Genomic DNA, 16,001 nt, shown 5'->3' with positions numbered 1-16,001 from the left:
GCAGCAAGTCATCACCTCAGGAGTAAATGTCAGCAGGTCTCGGACAGGTAGCACGTCCAGTGTAAATATCGTACATTATCAATATTATTATTTCTAAATGGAAAATTACAATGTGCAATTATGTACACGCAAAAAGATCAGTACTTTGGTGTAGGTTGGTTTTTACCTATTAGATTAACTTTTTGTCGTAAATAACTTCTAGAACCAAGCAGCGCATACATTATAGACAGATGAAGACATGAACTACTGTTAGAGAGAATCTTTCAGTCAAAGATACATCTTTCAAAGACACTCCCTACCAAAGCCATTGGTCCTCCAATCATAGGTCTTACCTCAGTTGTCTCACGGATAGTTGCACTAAACGTTGTCAGTCAAGGACAGAACTACATACATTTCCATAGCTGCAGGCAGAACAGTTGAAACTGGAGCAGCAGCACGGCCAGGTGGACTGGGGACAGCAAGGAGTCATCAGGCCAGGTAGTCCTGACGCATGGTCCTAGGGCTCAAGTCCTCCGAGAGAGAGAGAAAGAAAGAAAGAAAGAGAAAATGAGAGAAAGAGAGAGAGAATTAGAGAGAGCATACTTAAATTCACACAGGACACCGGATAAGACAGGAGAAATACTCCAGATATAACAGACTGACCCTAGCCCCCCGACACATAAACTGAGTCCTGAGTCCTAAAGCAATGGGACTTCCTAAATCTTTGCTATGAGACTCGAAATTGAGTTGTTTCCATTGATCATCCTTGAGATGTATCTACAACTTGATTGGAGTCCATCTGTGGTAAATTCAATTGATTGGACATGATATTGAAAGGCACACACCTGTCTATATAAGGTCCCACAGTTGACAATGCATGTCAGAGTTAAAACCAAGCCATGAGGTCGAAGGAATTGTCCGTAGACGTCCGAGACAGGCCGCTTGGAGTTTGCTAAAAGGCACCTTGTTGAAAAGAAGAGGGGAGAGGAGAGGAGAGAAGAAAGGAGAGAAGAGAAAGGAGAGGAGGAAGGAGAGAAGAGGAAAGAGGAGAGGAGAAGAGGAGAGATGAGAATAGTAGGGGAGAGGAGAGGAGAAAGGGGAGAAGAGAAGAGGAAAGAGGAGAAGAGGAGAGATGAGAATAGCAAGGAGAGAAAAGGAGAGAAGCGAGGGATGTTTTATTCATCCCTCTTCTTCTCTCCTCTGCAGAAGGGAGCACAGCATCTGAGACACAGCACCTGAGACACAGCAGCTGAGACACAGCATCCGAGACACAGCATCCGAGACACAGCATCCGAGACACAGCATCCGAGACACAGCATCCGAGACACAGCATCCGAGACACAGCATCCGAGACACAGCATCTAAGACACAGCATCTGAGACACAGCATCTGAGACACAGCATCCGAAACACAGCATCTAAGACACAGCATCTGAGACACAGCATCCGAGACACAGCATCTAAGACACAGCATCTGAGGCACAGCACCTGACATCCTTCATGCTGTCACAGACAGACACCACCAGCTGGGAGACAGAGGGCGGAATGGGAGATGAGAGGAAGAAAGTCAGAGAAAATAAGACAGACAGGAGAGCACAGAGAGTTAGACAGGGGCAGAGAACGCAGGGATGAGGTGTGTGTGTGTGTGTGTGTGTGTGTGTGTGTGTGTGTGTGTGTGTGTGTGTGTGTGTGTGTGTGTGTGTGTATAGTGTGTGTGTGTGTTCTGTACGGTTTAACCTAGCACTGTTGAGTGGTAAAGTGCTCTCCTGTCTGGACCATCTGGTCTGAGAGCTGGGCTGCTGCTGTCACCACCCTGTGTCTGGCTCTACTAGGACTAACACACACACACACACACACTCACTCTAGAGCATTGTGTTCAGCAGGTCTGGAGCCAGAGGTGAGACAGTCCAGACGGAGCAGGTCATAGTTACTATGGTGACGGAGTGAGATACAGATAAATGTTATTGACTGTTAGCATACTGCAGTTAGCATACTGCAGTGTATAGTATAATGTCTACTGTCTCTCTCTAACGTTACAATAAACTATTAGAAATAAAAGTTATATACAGTATACAACCAAAAAAGGGGTTAAATCACCTGCTTCATATATACCGGTTCTATATAGAACATTATTGCCTGCTTCATACATACCGGGTCTATATAGAACATTATTGCCTCATATATACCGGTTCTATATAGAACTCTGCTTCATATATACCGGTTCTATATAGAACATTATCGCCTGCTTCATATATACCGGTTCTATATAGAACATCATCGCTTCATATATACCGGTTCTATATAGAACATTATCGCCTGCTTCATATATACCGGTTCTATATAGAACATTATCACCTGCTTCATATATACCGGTTCTATATAGAACATTATCGCCTCATATATACCGGTTCTATATAGAACTCTGCTTCATATATACCGGTTCTATATAGAACATTATCGCCTGCTTCATATATACTGGTTCTATATAGAACATTATCGCCTGCTTCATATATACCGGTTCTATATAGAACATTATCGCCTGCTTCATATATACCGGTTCTATATAGAACATTATCGCCTGCTTCATATATACCGGTTCTATATAGAACATTATCGCTTGCTTCATATATACCGGTTCTATATAGAACATTATCGCCTGCTTCAAATATACTGGTTCTATATAGAACATTTAGCGGTGCCATTATTGAAGCAACCATTTGCTCTAAGAGTGTCATCAAGTATGTTCTCCTCTCCACTGCTGTAGCTACTGCATTATAGAGAGAATATCAGAGAGAAGGTGAAACTTCGCCCCAGTCTGAGGTCCTGAACGCTCTGGAGCAGGTTTACATCAAGGAGCTCTCTGTACTTTTCTCTCCGTTCATCTTTCCTTCGATCCTGACTAGTCTCCCTGTCCCTGCCGCTGAAAAACATCCCCACAGCATGATGCTGCCACCACCATGCTTCACCATAGGGATGGTGCCAGGTTTCCTCCAGACGTGACGCTTGACATTCAGGCCAAAGAGTTCAATCTTGGTTTCATCTCACCAGAGAATCTTGTTTCTCAGTCAATCAGGGGTCTTTTCACAGTCCCCAAATGCAGAACAAATTCAAGAAAACATTCAGTATTATATAGAGCACTTATTGCATGGAACTCCCTTCCATCTCATATTGCTCAAATAAACAGCAAACCTGGTTTCAAAAAACAGATGAAGCAACACCTCACGGCACAACGCCTCTCCCCTATTGGACCTAGATAGTGTATGTATTGATATGTAGGCCACGTGTGCCTTTTTAAAAATGTATGTAGTTCTGTCCTTGTACTGTTCTTGTCTAATGATGTTCTGTATTATGTTATTTATTTATTGTATTATGTCATTCTGTATTATGTTTCATGTTTTGTGTGGACCCCAGGAAGAGTAGCTGCTGCTTATGCAACAGGATCCTACTAAAATACCAACTACCAAATGGAAACACCCTGAGCTCAATGTCAAGTCTCATAGCAAAGGGTCTCTGAATACTTATGGAAATAAGGGATATCTGTTTTTATTTTTAATACATTTTCAAAAATGTCTAAAAACCTGTTTTCGCCTGTTTTGTCATTATGGGGTAATGTGCATAGGTTACTGAGGACATTATTTTAAATAATCCATTTTAGAATAATGCTGTAACGTAAGAAAATGTGGAAAGGGTGAAGGGGTCTGAATACTTTCCAAAGCCACTGTAGTTTTTCTGATGTAGCTACTGTACTACAGTACCAGTCAAAAGTTTGGACAGCTAGTTATTTTCTACATTGTAGAATATTAGTGAAGACATCAAAACTATGAAATAACACATATGGAATAACATCTTCAAAAAAGTGTTAAACAAATCAAAATATATTTTAGATCCTTCAAATTAGCCACCCTTTGACTTGATTAAAGTTTTGTAAACTCTTGGCATTCTCTCAACCAGCTTCACCTGGAATGCTTTTCCAACAGTCTTGAAGGAGTTCCCTTATGTTGAGTACTTGTTGGCTGCTTTTCCTTCCTCTGCAATCCACTCATCCCAAACAATATCAGTTAGGTTGAGGGTTGGGTGATTAATGGAGAGCTGGGTCAGGAGTCATCTGATGCAGCCTCCATCCTCTCCTTCTTAGTCAAATATCGCTACACAGCCTGAAGGTGTGTTGGGTCATTGTCCTGTTAAAATCAAATGATAAGTTATCAGATACACCGTCTGTATGACAGGGCTTGAAAACTATGATGGAAACCCAGGCTGCCCAGTGATGAGCTAAATTACTTTTATGCTCACTTCAAGGCAACAACACTGAATCATGCATGAGAGCACCAACTGTTCTGAATGACTGTGTGATCATGCTCTCTGTAGCCGATGTGAGCAAGACCTTAAAAGCGGGTCGGCATTCCACAAAGCTGCTGGAGCCAGACGAATTACCAGGACGTACACTCAAAGCATGCGCGGACCAACTGGCAAGTGTCTTCACTGACATCTTCAGCCTCTCCCTGACCCGAGTCTGTAATACCTACATGTTTCAAACATACCACCAAAGTCGCTGTGCCCAAGAAAGTGACAGTAACCTGCCTAAATGATTACCGCCCCGTAGAACTCACGTCGGTAGCCAGGATGTGCTTTCAGAGGCTGGTCATGGCTCACATCAACACCATCACGCCAGAAACCCTAGACCCACTCCAATTCGCATACCGCCCCAACAGATCCACAGATGACACAATCACTATTGCACTCCACAAAGCCCTTTCCCACCTGGACAAAAGGAACACTTATGTGAGAATACTGTTCATCGACTACAGCTCAGCGTTCAGCACCATAGTACCCACAAAGCTCATCATTAAGCTAAGGGTCCTGGGACTAAACACCTCCCTCTGCAACTGGATCCTGGACTTCCTGACAGGCCGCCCCAGGTGGTGAGGGTAGGTAGCAACACATCTGCCACGCTGATCCTTAACACTAGGGCCTCTTAGGGGTGTGTGCTCAGTCCCCTCCTGTACTCCCTGTTCACCCACGACTGCATGGCCAGGCATGACTCCAACACCATCATTAAGTTTGCTGATGACACAAGAGTGGTAGGCCCTAATCACCGACAACGATGAGAGCCTATAGGGAGGAGGTCAGAACCTGGCAGTGTGGTGCGAGGACAACAACCTCTCCCTCAATATGAGGCAAGACAAAGGCTGATCCTGGACTATAGGGAAAGGAGGACGGAATAGGCCCCCATTAACATCGACGGGACTGAAGTAAGAGTGGGTCAAGGTTTCAATTTCCTTGGCACAGACGCATTAAGGAAAGAAATTCCACAAATGACCTTTTAACAAGGCAGACTTCACATTCCCACGTGACTACCTCATGAAGCTGGTTGAGAGAATGTCAAGAGTGTGCAAAGATGTCATCAAAGCATAGGGTTGTTACTTTGAAGTATCTCAAATATAAAATATATTTAGATTTATTTAACACTTTTTTTGTTTCTACATGATTCCATATGTGTTATTTCATAGTTTTGATGTATTCACTATTATTCTAGAAAATTGTACAAATAAAGAAAAACCCTTGAATGAGTTTGACTGGTACTGTATATTTATTTTCTGTGCAATTTGAAAAGTTGTATTTGTTTTGTTGCTAAACTAATAATACAGGAAACAGACTGGTGCAACCTGATTGGCTAAAACGCTATATTAAACATTCGGGACTAGCATTTCTAGGCGTTAGCCACTTTAGCATGGTGATGGAAAATTGTGTTTCATGAAGAAAGTACAATTTTCCCCACCGTGAAATATAGTTAATTGAGGAGGAAATCAAGTTCTTTGCAGCAGACTGAATGAAGAATGTTTTAGGTACGAATTCACTGGGGATACGAGTGTATTTCCGCTGCATACAATGCATTTGGACGGTAAGACTCCATATCTCCATCTACCGGCCGCTCTGCTCTGCGGCTGAATACAGTAATATGCGGATTCACATCAGCCCAACCGACTAGTCAGAGTTTTGTCTTCTAAGTCTCCACAACACCGCTGCCCTAAAATACCGTATTTACATTTATGCAGCAACAAATGGGGAACTGTAGGCTACCGTAAAGATCTGAGTAGGTTGATTCTACAGTATGGGAAACCCATGGACAGACTCGCTGTGGGAACTCAGAAGTTGTCTCTGTCTGTTTCCTGTCTGTCCCGCTGTCTCAGGTCTGTGAAGGTAAAGATGTCTCTGATGTCGAGCTGAAGGTACCGTCTCCCCTCGTGCGCAGGAGGGTGCACGTTGAGCGCGTGCTGCGGCTGCAGTGATCAAATACCTGTCATCTCTTACTAGCTGCGCTGCGTTGCTTGATATTACCGACTGAACGGAGGATTTACTGGGAACGGGAACTGAGAACATACCGGCCCAAACCCCTCCGACTGGACACCAATGGCTTCATGGTAAGGAAGAGGTTTTTATAGTTTCATTCTGTGCTGGGATGTTTACTCTGCATGATCGCGGCTGAAAGGTGCTACATGATCAATCTGATTTCTGCATTGGCCATTCAGCATTTAGTGGTACGGCCTCTGCAGAAGTCAGGCAGGCATACCTGTTCTTTGTCGAGCAGCATCAGTGTTGTGAAGGAAGATGTCAAGGAAGTGAGTTTGCGTTTATACAGGACCTCCCGCCCTCACCTACGGTCAACTAATCATGTCAATGCGGAGCTATATGGAGCCCTCCTCTGCTTTCCTCTAGAGGCTCCGCTTTGCGTCAAACCATCCATTGGACGCCTCCGACCACATTTCAGATCAAGCATAAATTGTCTCTTACCCAGACAGGCTATCTATATAGTTTAGGTATGGCTGTGCGCGCGCAACGGGGGGTAGTGCGTTGGATAGTAGCCTATAGGATGCTTATATACTACATAGTTGGTTAAGCTGATTGTTTATTATAGCCTATTTACCTGATAATGTAGCCTCGGAATATGCTCTCTTCAGTTCTACAATCTCTCTCTCTCAATCTCTCTCAACATTCAGTTCTACAATCTCTCTCTCTCAATCTCTCTCAACATTCAGTTCTACAATCCCTCTCTCTCAATCTCTCTCAACATTCAGTTCAATTTCAATCCCTCGCTCTCCCTCTTTATTTTCAGTTCAATTTCAAACCCTCTCGCTCTCTCTCAATTTTCAGTTCAATTTCAATCCCTCTCTCTCGCTCTCTCTCAATTTTCAGTTCAACTTCAACCTCTCTCACAGTTCAATTTAATTTAAGGGCTTTATTGGCATGGCATACATATGTTAACAAAGCAAGTGAATTCAATAATAAACAAAAGTGAAATTTACAAAAAGTCACAGTAAATATTACACTCACAAAAGTTCAAAAATAATAGACATTTCAAATGTCATATTATGTGCAAATAGTTCAAGTACAAAAGGGGTGTTTGTTCTTCACTGGTTGCCCTTTTCTTGTGGCAACAGGTCACAGATCTTAATGCTGTGATGGCACACTATGGTATTTCACCCAATAGATATGGGAGTTTATCAAAATGTGATTTGTTTTCTAATTCTTTGAGGATCTGTGTAATCTGAGGGAAATATGTGTCTCTAATATGGGAGGAGGATGGGAAAGCAGCTCAATTTCCACCTCAATTTGTGGGCAGTGGGCACATAGCCTGTCCGGCCCCACACGGTAATTTTGGGAAGAGGGGCTGAACGGAACCAAAGTAAATGTCAAAGCCCCCCTCTCCTATCTAACCTGCCTACCCACTACTTACCTAACCTACCCTCTCCTACCTAACCTGCCTACCCACTACTTACCTAACCTACCCTCTCCTATCTAACCTGCCTACCCACTACTTACCTAACCTACCCTCTCCTATCTAACCTGCCTACCCACTACTTACCTAACCTACCCTCTCCTATCTAACCTGCCTACCCACTACTTACCTAACTTAGCACCACCTGGTGCCCTAACCAAAATACAGGGGGTGGTTCGCCCAGGTCTTACCTAGTGTGTCTAGACAGTAAATACTACGGGTATATGTATGCCCGCAGGCCTCTTGTCTAAGCAAGGACATAAATATACCTCCGCAGGACCACTACAAAATACTGAAAAATTAAATAAAAACTCTGAGAAACAACTAACTCAGGACATTAAAGAAGCTCTCCCTGTCTGAGCAACAAACTAACACAGAACATAACAATCATCTCTCTCTCTCTCTCTCTCTCTCTCTCTCTCTCTCTCTCTCTCTCTCTCTCTCTCTCTCTCTAACTCTCTCTCACTAATAAACTGGTATATACAGTAAGAAGCAGGCCTAGCGACTATAGTATGCATTGGTTGAATAAAGCTCAATGCTAAATTCAAATCTTCTTACCATCATATCTAAGCGAATGTGGCACCAAGGTCTTTTCAGTCGCATCTCAGAGTTCTAAAAACGGGTCCAGCGACTCGGTTGCTGCGCAGCAGTAGCAGATATCTAGAAGAAGGCTAGCAGCTATCTAGAAGAAGGCTAGCAGCTATCTAGAAGAAGGCTAGCAGCTATCTAGAAGAAGGCTAGCAGCTATCTAGAGGAAGGCTAGCAGCTACCTAGAAGAAGGCTAGCAGCTACCTAGAAGAAGGCTAGCAGCTACCTAGAAGAAGGCTAGCAGCTACCTAGAAGAAGGCTAGCAGCTATCTAGAAGAAGGCTAGCAGCTATCTAGAAGAAGGCTAGCAGCTATCTAGAAGAAGGCTAGCAGCTACCTAGAAGAAGGCTAGCAGCTACCTAGAAGAAGGCTAGCAGCTACCTAGAAGAAGGCTAGCAGCTACCTAGAAGAAGGCTAGCAGCTACCTAGAAGAAGGCTAGCAGCTACCTAGAAGAAGGCTAGCAGCTACCTAGAAGAAGGCTAGCAGCTACCTAGAAGAAGGCTAGCAGCTATCTAGAAGAAGGCTAGCAGCTATCTAGAAGAAGGCTAGCAGCTATCTAGAAGAAGGCTAGCAGCTACCTAGAAGAAGGCTAGCAGCTACCTAGAAGAAGGCTAGCAGCTATCTAGAAGAAGGCTAGCAGCTACCTAGAAGAAGGCTAGCAGCTACCTAGAAGAAGGCTAGCAGCTACCTAGAAGAAGGCTAGCAGCTATCTAGAAGAAGGCTAGCAGCTACCTAGAAGAAGGCTAGCAGCTACCTAGAAGAAGGCTAGCAGCTACCTAGAAGAAGGCTAGCAGCTACCTAGAAGAAGGCTAGCAGCTACCTAGAAGAAGGCTAGCAGCTATCTAGAAGAAGGCTAGCAGCTATCTAGAAGAAGGCTAGCAGCTATCTGGAAGAAGGCTAGCAGCTATCTGGAAGAAGGCTAGCAGCTATCTGGAAGAAGGCTAGCAGCTAGTAGCTACAAATCAACACTGGATAGCTAACTCAACAACTAGCGAGAAAAGGTAGTGAGCTATACTTTGCCAAAGATGGTTTTTCATACAAGTCCAATAATCAGAGCACAAACAAATAAGCACAAATAATCTAGTGAGTGTCCTTGGCTGCTGTTTGCCAGTAGCTACAAGCCAATGAGACTAACAGCTGTATCAAATCGTGCACCACAACTCAATGTTCACAATATAACCCATATTCTTCTTCCACAAAGCATGAGTATGTTCAGTTCATAGTCGAGACCAAACTTTGGGAAAACTGCCTACCGGGCTAATTTATAATGCCTAGTGGTTAGAGGTACAAGGTACAAATATGTTGTTCTGCCCCTGAACAGGCAGTTAACCCACTGTTCCTAGGCCGTCATTGAAAATAAGAATTTATTCTTAACTGACTTGCCTGGTTAAATAAAGGTTATAAAATATATTTCAAAAAAACATTTTAAAAATGAGCCTGGAAATTATAAACAAAAAATGATGTTTTAAGTGAGTCTTGGTCTGAAGCTGTATAATAAAGGACATTCAAATGAGCACCACAATGCCTATTCCACCCATGCTCTACCAAGGTTTTACAGCACCACAATGCCTATTCCACCCATGCTCTACCAAGGTTATCCTACGACAGTAGCTATGTTGTTCTATTGTACTTCAAACTATATGTAGACAGGTTGCTTAGGATTCAAACCTTCTCAAACAGCCTGTTTGTCACGCCCTGGCCATAGTTTACTTTGTATATTTCTATGTTTCTATGTTTCTGAGTGGGCATTCTATGTTGGATGTATTGTTTGTCTATTTCTGTGTTTGGCCTGATATGGTTCTCAATCAGGGGCAGGTGTTAGTCATTGTCTCTGATTGGGAACCATATTTAGGTAGCCTGGGTTTCACTGTGTGTTTGTGGGTGATTGTTCCTGTCTCTGCGTTTTGCTCCAGATAGGGCTGTTTTCGTACGTTTGTTATTTTGTTCGTTTGTCGTGTATAGTTTCCGTATTAAATAAAATGAATCAAAACTACGCTGCATTTTGGTCCGCTCCTCCTTCCCACAACGAAGGCCGTGACAGAATCACCCACCACAACAGGACCAAGCGGCGTGGTAACAGGCAACAGCAGCAGCAGGAGCAACAAAAGAAGGAATGGACATGGGAGGATGAATTAGACGGAGAAGGACCCTGAGCTCAGCCTGGAGAATATCGCCGCCCCAAGGAAGAACTGGAGGTGGTGAAAGCGGAGAGGCGCCGGTATGAGGAGGCAGCACGGCGAAGTGGATGGAAGCCCGAGAGTCAGCCCCAAAAATGTATTGGGGGGGGGGGGCTCAGGGAGAGTGTGGCAAAGTCAGGAGTCAGACCTGAGCCCACTCTCCCTGTTTATCGTGAGGAGTCCAGGTGGTGACCAGAACCAGAGCCGGTGTTGGAGGTGAGCGAAACAGAGTCTGTGAAGGATTTAATGGGGAAATTGGAGGAGAGAGTAATGAGGGAGTTGCTGTGTTGGTGCTTTAAATATGGAATTCGCCCGACGGAGCGTGTCGGGGATTTGATGGCACCTGGGTCAGCGCTTCATACTCGTCCTGAGGTGCGTGTTCGTCGGCTGGTGAAGTTGGTGCCAGCCTCACGCACCAGGCCTCCTGTGCACCTCCCTAGCCTTGCATGTCCTGTGACAGCACTGCTCTCAATATCTCCAGTACGCCTTCACGGTCTAGCCCATCCTGTGCCACCTTCACACACCAGCCCTCCGATGTCAGCTCCCCACACCAGGCTTCCTGTGCGTGTCCTCGGCCCAGTACCACCAGTGCCAGCACCACACATCAGACCTACTGTGTGCCTCGCCTCTCCAGCGCTGCCGGAGCCTTCCTCCTCTCCTGCGCTGCCGGAGTCTCCCGCCTGTTCAGCGCAGCCAGAGCCTTCCTCCTCTCCTGCGCTGCTGGAGTCTCCCGCCTGTTTAGCGCTGCCAGAGCCTTCCGCCTCTACATCGTTGCCGGAGTCTCCTGCCTGTTTAGCGCAGCAAGAGCTGCCAGTCTGCATGGAGCAGCCAGAGCTGCCAGTCTGCATGGAGCAACCAGAGCTGCCAGTCTTCATGGAACAGCCAGGGCTGCCAGTCTGCAAGGAGCTGCCAGTCTGCAAGGAGCTGCCAGTCTGCAAGGAGCTGCCAGTCTGCATGGAGCAGCCAGAGCTGTCAGTCTGCATGGAGCTGCCAGAGCTGCCAGTCTTCATGGAACTTCCAGAGCTGCCAGTCTGCAAGGAGCTGGCAGTCTGCAAGAAGCTGCCAGTCTGCAAGGAGCTGCCAGTCTGCAAGAAGCCGCCAGAGCTGTCAGTCTTCCAGATCCGCCAGTCAGCCAGACTCTTCCAGATCTGCCAGTCAACCAGACTCTTCCAGATCTGCCAGTCAGCCACACTCTTCCAGATCCGCCAGTCAGCCAGGATCTGCCGGAACCGTCAGTCTACCAGACTCTTCCAGATCTGCCAGTCAGCCAGACTCTTCCAGATCTGCCAGTCAGCCAGACTCTTCCAGATCTGCCAGTCAACCAGACTCTTCCAGATCTGTCAGTCAGCCACACTCTTCCAGATCCGCCAGTCAGCCAGGATCTGCCGGAACCGTCAGTCTACCAGACTCTTCCAGATCTGCCAGTCAGCCAGACTCTTCCAGATCTGCCAGTCAGCCAGACTCTTCCAGATCTGCCAGTCAGTCAGACTCTTCCAGATCTGCCAGTCAGCCACACTCTTCCAGATCCGCCAGTCAGCCAGGATCTGCCGGAACCGTCAGTCTACCAGACTCTTCCAGATCCGCCAGTCAGCCAGATTCTTCCAGATCCGCCAGTCAGTCAGACTCTTCCAGATCCGCCAGTCAGCCACACTCTTCCAGATCCACCAGTCAGCCAGGATCTGCCGGAACCGTCAGTCTACCAGACTCTTCCAGATCCGCCAGTCAGCCAGATTCTTCCAGATCCACCAGTCAGCCAGGATCTGCCAGAGCCTTCCTCCTCTCTTGTGCTGCCGGAGTCTCCCGCCTGTCCGGCGTTGCTGCGGGAGTCTCCCACCTGTCCGGCATTGCCGCCAGGGTCTCCCGCCTGTCCGGCGATGCCGCTGGAGTCTGAAGAGCCCCTCTGTCCCGAGCTGTCCCTCTGTCCCGAGCTGCCCCTCTGTCCCGTGTAGGGTTGCCATGGCTGGGAGGTCACGGAAGCGGACAAGGTGGGGAAAGACTGCGGTGAAGTGGGGGCCACGTCCAGCACCAGAGCCGCCACCGCGGACAGATGCCCACCCAGTCCGTCCCTGATAGGTTCAGGTTTTGCGGCCAGAGTCCGCACCCTGGGAGGGGGGGGGTACTGTCACGCCCTGGCCATAGTAACATACAAAGTAAACTATGTTTTGATTGGTCAGGGTGTGATCTGAGTGGGCATTCTATGTTGGATGTCTTGTTTGTCTATTTCTGTGTTTTGCCTGATATGATTCTCAATCAGGGGCAGGTGTTAGTCATTGTCTCTGATTGGGAACCATATTTAGGTAGCCTGGGTTTCACTGTGTGTTTGTGGGTGATTGTTCCTGTCTCTGCGTTTTGCTCCAGATAGGGCTGTTTTCGTACGTTTGTTATTTTGTTCGTTTGTCGTGTATAGTTTCCGTATTAAATAAAATGAATCACAACTACGCTGCATTTTGGTCCGCTCCTCCTTCCCACAACGAAAGCCGTGACACTGTTTCAAGTTTTAATGTAGAGTGAAGTGCCTTTCTTTTTCTAAACCCAACAATGCAGTAATCAATAACAATGTAATTCAACAAATAACATAAGGTAGAACAAAAACACAACAATAAGAAAAACGAGAAAGTAAGAAGCCATATACAGGGTCAGTTCCATATGTGACTGGCCACTTTTTTTTTTTTATTTTTTTTTTACATTGAATGAAAGTAGAGACTCAAACCTAGAAATGTGTTTGATATATCTACAGTTGAGGAACAATGGGAGAGCAATGCTGCTTTGAAAGCTCATTAACTTGTAACCCCACTTTTGAGAAAATGGCCTTTGAATGTTTTGGTACCTACTGGAGAGCTCTTTGTCTTCACCCATTCAGCATCGTTCACACCCTCTTAAGCCTTAGCAACGCCCATCTCTAAGGATTCACATGTGAGGCCATGTGCTAAACAGAGTGAGTAGTGTAGTAAACAACCAAAGACTTCAAGACAAAGTGGTAAAAGTAGTAGCCTACAATAAGCAAAAACTCCAGGTTAAAATACACTTCATCCTTATTTGGCGCAGGTCATGTTGTTCTTCACATTACCATCTCTGGTAAACACACACTATATCAAATAAAATCTATGTATATTTGTCATTTAGAAGACTAAACAGTAGAGGACTGTAGAAGACTAAACAGTAGAGAACTGTAGAAGACTAAACAGTAGAGAACTGTAGAAGACTAAACAGTAGAGGACTGTAGAAGACTAAACAGTAGAGAACTGTAGAAGACTAAACCATAGAGGACTGTAGAAGACTAAACAGTAGAGAACTGTAGAAGACTAAACAGTAGAGGACTGTAGAAGACTAAACAGTAGAGGACTGTAGAAGACTAAACAGTAGAGTAGAGGACTGTAGAAGACTAAACAGTAGAGAACTGTAGAAGACTAAACCATAGAGGACTGTAGAAGACTAAACAGTAGAGAACTGTAGAAGACTAAACAGTAGAGGACTGTAGAAGACTAAACAGTAGAGTAGAGGACTGTAGAAGACTAAACAGTAGAGGACTGTAGAAGACTAAACAGTAGAGAACTGTAGAAGACTAAACAGTAGAGGACTGTAGAAGACTAAACAGTAGAGGACTGTAGAAGACTAAACAGTAGAGGACTGTAGAAGACTAAACAGTAGAGGACTGTAAGAAGACTAAACAGTAGAGGACTGTAAGAAGACTAAACAGTAGAGGACTGTAAGAAGACTAAACAGTAGAGGACTGTAAGAAGACTAAACAGTAGAGTAGAGGACTGTAGAAGACTAAACAGTAGAGTAGAGGACTGTAGAAGACTAAACAGTAGAGGACTGTAGAAGACTAAACAGTAGAGTAGACTAGAGAACTGTAGAAGACTAAACAGTAGAGGACTGTAGAAGACTAAACAGTAGAGGACTGTAGAAGACTAAACAGTAGAGTAGAGGACTGTAGAAGACTAAACAGTAGAGTAGAGGACTGTAGAAGACTAAACAGTAGAGTAGAGGACTGTAGAAGACTAAACAGTAGAGGACTGTAGAAGACTAAACAGTAGAGGACTGTAGAAGACTAAACAGTAGAGAACTGTAGAAGACTAAACCATAGAGGACTGTAGAAGACTAAACAGTAGAGAACTGTAGAAGACTAAACAGTAGAGGACTGTAGAAGACTAAACAGTAGAGTAGAGGACTGTAGAAGACTAAACAGTAGAGTAGAGGACTGTAGAAGACTAAACAGTAGAGGACTGTAGAAGACTAAACAGTAGAGAACTGTAGAAGACTAAACCATAGAGGACTGTAGAAGACTAAACAGTAGAGAACTGTAGAAGACTAAACAGTAGAGGACTGTAGAAGACTAAACAGTAGAGGACTGTAGAAGACTAAACAGTAGAGTAGAGGACTGTAGAAGACTAAACAGTAGAGGACTGTAGAAGACTAAACAGTAGAGAACTGTAGAAGACTAAACAGTAGAGGACTGTAGAAGACTAAACAGTAGAGGACTGTAGAAGACTAAACAGTAGAGTAGAGGACTGTAGAAGACTAAACAGTAGAGGACTGTAGAAGACTAAACAGTAGAGAACTGTAGAAGACTAAACCATAGAGGACTGTAGAAGACTAAACAGTAGAGAACTGTAGAAGACTAAACAGTAGAGGACTGTAGAAGACTAAACAGTAGAGTAGAGGACTGTAGAAGACTAAACAGTAGAGGACTGTAGAAGACTAAACAGTGTGTAGAAGACTAAACAGTAGAGGACTGTAGAAGACTAAACAGTAGAGTAGAGGACTGTAGAAGACTAAACAGTAGAGTAGAGGACTGTAGAAGACTAAACAGTAGAGGACTGTAGAAGACTAAACAGTAGAGAACTGTAGAAGACTAAACCGTAGAGGACTGTAGAAGACTAAACCGTAGAGGACTGTAGAAGAAGACAGTAAAACTGTAGAAGACTAAACAGTAGAGGACTGTAGAAGACTAAACAGTAGAGTAGAGGACTGTAGAAGACTAAACAGTAGAGGACTGTAGAAGACTAAACAGTAGAGTAGAGGACTGTAGAAGACTAAACAGTAGAGGACTGTAGAAGACTAAACAGTAGAGTAGAGGACTGTAGAAGACTAAACAGTAGAGGACTGTAGAAGACTAAACAGTAGAGTAGAGGACTGTAGAAGACTAAACAGTAGAGGACTGTAGAAGACTAAACAGTAGAGTAGAGGACTGTAGAAGACTAAACAGTAGAGAACTGTAGAAGACTAAACAGTAGAGAACTGTAGAAGACTAAACAGTAGAGGACTGTAGAAGACTAAACAGTAGAGTAGAGGACTGTAGAAGACTAAACAGTAGAGGAGTAGTAGGACTGTAGAAGACTAAACAGTAGAGGACTGTAGAAGACTAAACAGTAGAGGACTGTACTGTAGAAGACTAAACTAAACAGTAGAGGACTGTAGAAGACTAAACAGTAGAGAACTGTAGAAGACTAAACAGTAGAGGACTGTAGAAGACTAAACAGT

General features: G+C 44.7%; 1 protein-coding gene and 1 long non-coding RNA gene across 3 annotated transcripts in view; one reads left to right on the top strand and one right to left on the bottom strand.

The window, feature by feature from the left end:
• The window catches only part of LOC135531500 (uncharacterized), a 16,957-nt gene extending 10,811 nt beyond the window's left edge, over positions 1 to 6,146 (bottom strand). Inside the window, exons 1-2 of the long non-coding RNA XR_010454014.1 lie at positions 6,057 to 6,146; positions 392 to 510 (exon numbers count right to left, since the gene is read on the bottom strand). This is a non-coding gene — a long non-coding RNA (uncharacterized LOC135531500). The remainder of the gene's footprint in view (positions 1 to 391; positions 511 to 6,056) is intronic.
• The window catches only part of LOC135531499 (pituitary adenylate cyclase-activating polypeptide type I receptor-like), a 97,839-nt gene that overhangs the window by 1,946 nt on the left and 79,892 nt on the right, over positions 1 to 16,001 (top strand). The window contains exon 1 of one of the 2 annotated variants that reach the window (XM_064959527.1): positions 5,946 to 6,397. The exons of the other annotated variant lie outside the window; for it this stretch is intronic. The gene's annotated coding sequence lies outside the window, so the exon portion shown is untranslated. Of the gene's footprint in view, positions 1 to 5,945; positions 6,398 to 16,001 lie in introns of those variants that run through there. 2 annotated transcript variants of the gene reach the window in all.

The sequence above is a fragment of the Oncorhynchus masou genome, unplaced genomic scaffold (assembly GCF_036934945.1).
Source record: "Oncorhynchus masou masou isolate Uvic2021 unplaced genomic scaffold, UVic_Omas_1.1 unplaced_scaffold_1606, whole genome shotgun sequence".
NCBI classification, from domain to species: domain Eukaryota; kingdom Metazoa; phylum Chordata; class Actinopteri; order Salmoniformes; family Salmonidae; genus Oncorhynchus; species Oncorhynchus masou.
The sequence above is the reverse complement of the archived record's forward strand: the minus strand, read 5'-3'. Positions and strand labels throughout refer to the sequence as shown.